Raw genomic sequence first — 4,992 nt, 5'->3', positions numbered from 1 at the left:
TGCCAGAAACGTTAGCACACCAAGCGAAATGCTTAGCGGTATTTCATCTGTCTCTACGTTCTGAGTTTATATTCTGCCAAGGTCGACTTTGCTTTTCATCCTTTCAGGGTCGATAAACTAGATACCAGTTGCATACTGGGGTCGATCTAATTGACTGGCCCCCGCCCCAAAAATTTCGGGCCTTGTGCCTAGAGTAGAAAAAAAAAAGTCATTAGCATGCCAGGCAAAATGCTTAGCAGCATTTTGTTTGTCTTTATGTTCAGAGATCCTATTCTGCCAAGGTCAGCTTTGCCTTTCATCCTTTCGGGATCAGTGAAATAAGTACCAGTTGTGCACTTGGGTCAGTTTAATCGGCCAGCCCCTCCCCTTAAAATTTCATGACTTACGGCTATAGTAGAAAGGATTATTGTTACACTACCTTTTACTTGTTTCAGTCATTAAAACCCCAACCATGCTGGAGTACTGCCTTGAAGAATTTTCAGTCAAATGAATCAATCCCAGTACTTATGTTTAGTTAAGTCTGGTACTTTTTTCTATTACTCACTGTTGCCGACCCGCTACATTACTGGGACGTGAACTCATCAACACCAGTTGTGTAATGATAGCGGGGAGCGGGGACAGACATAGGCACAAAGACATACACACATAGATATATATCGTCCATCCAACCCATGCCAGCATATATATATAAATATATATATATATATATATATTACAGGCTTCTTTCTTGCCCAAGATGCCACGTAGTGGGACTGAGCCCAAAATCATATGCTTGAGAAGCAAGCCAACTACTACACAGCCATACCTGTGCCTATAAATATAACCTGCTAATATGACCTTTGACCTTGTTCATCTCACAGGAGTGGAGTGAGAAGTGTTGAACCAGTAGTGAAATGGATGTGGAGGCATAATGGTGTCAGTTTGTCATTTCATAGGAACTATACTGAGTGATGGATAATTTATAACATTTAGTGTATTCAAATAACATATAGTGTACCCAAAACCTATTTAATGTACTCAAACAAAATTGAATGTTCACAGAGATTCTACTAAACATTCAGTGCTTATTAACAGGATATAGTATAAACAGATAATAATTTTGAATAACATTTGTATGAGTAACCATGCAGCTCTGCTACTAGGACCTGCTCTCTCTCTCTGATCTCCTCAATCCCCAACTTTAAGCCAACCACTCCTTCCTCAGAGTTCAATGCAGGTTACTGTAATTTATACAGCTGGTTAACAGTAAGGTTTATTGGTCGGTAAGAGGACTTCTTGGTGCTTTATTGTGGGAGGTGTAGCTGCCAAACATCGTTGGCAACAACCTATTTGTATACATACAGGTACACCCAAAAATATTAGTACAGTAATACCTCACATTACAAGGACCCGCTTTACAAGACTCTGGGTTTACAAGTTTTATTTCTCAAGAACAAGATCCACATTTTGAATGTAGTGCAAAAGTTTCTACTACCATAACCAATGCTTCTGCATGTTACTGAGACATTTATAGAAAGTGAAAAAAAGCTTCTTCTAAGCAAACAACTCTAGACTTGTTTTTTGAAAAGAAATCTGCAAGTCTGTCTACAAGTGCTTGTGAATCGGCAATCACATCTATAAGTGATGGTGTGTGCAAGTCTAGTGCAAGTGACAGTGATTCAGAAAACAATTATGATGGTAATATTTTTTATTATAAACGATCTTGATATTCTTTTTACTTTCTATAAAATATTCTTTACATTCTACTGTTGTTTTATTGCCATTTATTTACAAGTATCATAAATTTTATAGGTAAAATATTTTTCTGAGAACAAATTTCGATTTATAACATTGCTACTATGCAAAATTATTGCTCTGCTTTACAAGTGGTCTCCAGGAACAAATTAACTCATATATTAGGCATTACTGTATATCTCTCTACATATATATGTATGTATGTGTATATAAGAAGGATGCTTGGCCACAGGCTATAGTAGAAGACATTTGTCCAAGGTGTCATGCAGTGGGACTGAACCTAGAAGCATGTGGCTGGGAAGCAAACCTCTTGCCACACAGCCACACAAGTGTATTTTTCTTTCCTTTTTTTTTTATTGTGCATACTGGGTTTGAATAAAGGCATTGAGCCAATGCCCCTTGCAGACTGTCCAAGACTGTTTAAACTATTGCAGGTCCATACCTGCAGGAAGAGCATTAGCATAAAGGAGATTCCAGTTGAGGCGAGGGTTAATTTGGGGTGGGAAAGAAGGACTGGGCATAGTTAGGGAAAATGAATGGTGGAGGGGTACAGGGCCAGCCAGCTTTGAAAAAACAGTGGATAGAGCTTGTCTGTGGGCCAAAGAGAAGTTAGACTCAGTTCAATTGTGATGGAGTGCCATCAGCCCTTTTCTTGATGTGATCCGGGATGTCTGAGTACAGTAGAAGCCCTGTCCCTGATGAAAGTGTAGTACACCATTGTGGATTTCCCTTGAACCTTACAGAGTGTCAGCAAATGTTGGAGTGGAGCTGGGGATGAAATAGCTTCTGAAGAGGCTTAATAAGACTGAAATATGTCCAGCATTGTTGCCATAGCTACCAAAACTCTCATCCTCATCCCATCACCCCCATTCCTGCATATCTCTGTTTAATTTAATCAACTGGAATATTAGAGTTCTCTCCCATACTCTTTCTGAAAGTAATTTTTATTAATTTTTTAATGACTACATCTCAGTTATTTCTTCAATTGTTTAATAATAATTTATTTTCAGCTCATCACATCTAAGTATGGCTGCCTATTATTATTATAAGGAGAAAGGGCTCTATACCCCTTTCTTATTTTTTCTGACCAGGCTCCTGTGGTTTTATGGGTTTTTCCACGTGTAACCTTTCCTTTTTCAAAGCGCCTCCCCCTTTGGGAGTTCTACTTATTTATTTATCTATTTATTCGTTATATCTTTCTCCGTTTTCTTCCTCTGTTTAGACGAACTTTCCTACCTTTTCGGACAAAACCTTTTGTAACCTTCGTCCTGTCTTTGTCCTTATATGTCTTTAATTGATATTAGCCCTTGTGGCCAATAAAACGAATTAATTATTATTATTATTATTTTTAAATGGCAAGCTGGTAGAATCATTGGCACTTAAGACAAAATGCTTAGCAGTATTTCTTCTGACCCATTGTGTCCTGAGGTCAAATGCCTCTGAGGTTAACCTCTGCCTTTTGTCTTTCCATGGTTGATGAAATAAGTGCCAGTTGAGCACTGGGGTCGATGTGATTAGCAGGCCCCAGTGCCATGTAAAAATGCCTGTACTGGTTCCATGTCAAAGCACCCACTTTGTGAAGTGGTTGGTGTTAGCCATAGAAACCATGGCAAAACAGACAACTGGAGCCTGAGCAGCTCTTCAGCCGGCCAGCTCCTGTTCGACTGACCAACCCATGCCAGTATGGTGAATAGATGTTAAAAGATGATGATGATGATTTGTAAGAGAGAAATAGATAAACAGAGAGTCGGTTACGGTTTAACCTTTGTTTAAACTGGATACAATCTAGTTTTAGGGAGTGACTGTTAATGTCTGCCCTGTTTGTTAGTGTCAATGACATAGAGTCATGTATTGTGGGTGTGCTAAGTACATACTACACACCCATCAAAGATAATAAATTCATCATAAATATTAAACTCGCTCAAGAATATAATCATATAGGTGCAGGAGTGGCTGTGTGGTAAGTAGCTTGCTTACCAACCACATGGTTCTGAATTCAGTCCCACTGCGTGGCACCTTGGGCAAGTGTCTTCTACTATAGCCTCGGGCCGACCAAAGCCTTGTGAGTGGATTTGGTAGACGGAAAATGAAAGAAGCCCGTCGTATATATGTATATATATATATATGTATGTATGTATGTGTGTGACTGTGTTTGTCCCCCCCCCCAAATCGCTTCACAACCGGTGCTGGTGTGTTTACGTCCCCGTAACTTAGCGGTTCGGCAAAAGACACCGATAGAATAAGTACTAGGCTTCCAAAGAATAAGTCCTGGGGTCGATTTGCTCGACTAAAGGCGGTGCTCCAGCATGGCCGCAGTCAAATGACTGAAACAAGTAAAATAGTATTATTATTATTGAGGTTCGTTAACATTCTGAGTTCAAATTCTGCCGTGTTTAACCTTGCTGTTCAACCTTCCAGTGACGATTAAAGTAGGCTGTCACTCCACTACTTGGCTATATTTAATGCATTAATCCCTCCCGCCAAATTTCTGGTCTTCTGCCTTTGTTACAAACAGATATTTTCGCGGCGCATCGTTTGCATATTCACTGCTTAACCGTCTTAAAAAAACGAACACAATTAACAATCTACACCTGTTCACAGCTAGGTAGACTGGAGCATTTCAAGGTTTAGTATCTTGATTTGTAGAGAAATTGCTCTACTGCTGACATCAGAAAATTATCAATATCCTAGTTAGGACGTTGACCCAAGCAGCCATTCGCGCTCAAATTAATGTTTCGAAATCAATATAGGGTTATGGATCCAAGGGAAGTAACTCTGGTAGCTTTATGAAAAGTCATTTCTAAAGATAGTACGTTGTTATCTCCCTTGGACTACTGTCTCGTCGTTCATTTTAATATCTCTTTTATTTCTTCTGTGAGATTTAATGTTTTAATGAAGGCGCATGGCTCAGTAGTTAGAGCGTCAGTTTCACAACCGTGGGCGACTGCTGGTCTTCCATAAGACAACCTTGCCACCTTGCCTGGACTTGTACCTCGGAGGGTAACTTTCTAGGTGCAATCCCATGGTCATTCATGATCGAAGGGGGTCTTTTCCTTTACCTTAATGTTTATTATAATTCTTTTGATACCGAAATTCCGCTGGCTATGCTGCCTATTCATAATGATGGCTTTAATAAACCACATACCCAGTGAAACTTTGAAATTTCCTATCTGTACAATCGAGAAGTTAGCTTCCCAATCATGTGAACTTGGATTTATAGCCCCACTGTGTAGTGTCTTGAGCAAGTGTTTTCTGGTC

The 4,992-nt window shown here is 39.5% G+C and overlaps 1 protein-coding gene across 1 annotated transcript in view; it reads left to right on the top strand.

Annotated features, from left to right (window-relative positions):
* Positions 1-4,992, top strand: part of LOC106881986 (paired amphipathic helix protein Sin3a) — a 162,218-nt gene that overhangs the window by 3,203 nt on the left and 154,023 nt on the right. The gene's annotated exons all lie outside the window — the stretch shown is intronic.

This window comes from Octopus bimaculoides, chromosome 18 (assembly GCF_001194135.2).
Source record: "Octopus bimaculoides isolate UCB-OBI-ISO-001 chromosome 18, ASM119413v2, whole genome shotgun sequence".
Classification (NCBI taxonomy): domain Eukaryota; kingdom Metazoa; phylum Mollusca; class Cephalopoda; order Octopoda; family Octopodidae; genus Octopus; species Octopus bimaculoides.
Note: the sequence above shows the minus strand (reverse complement) of the source record. Positions and strands in the feature narration are given on the sequence as shown.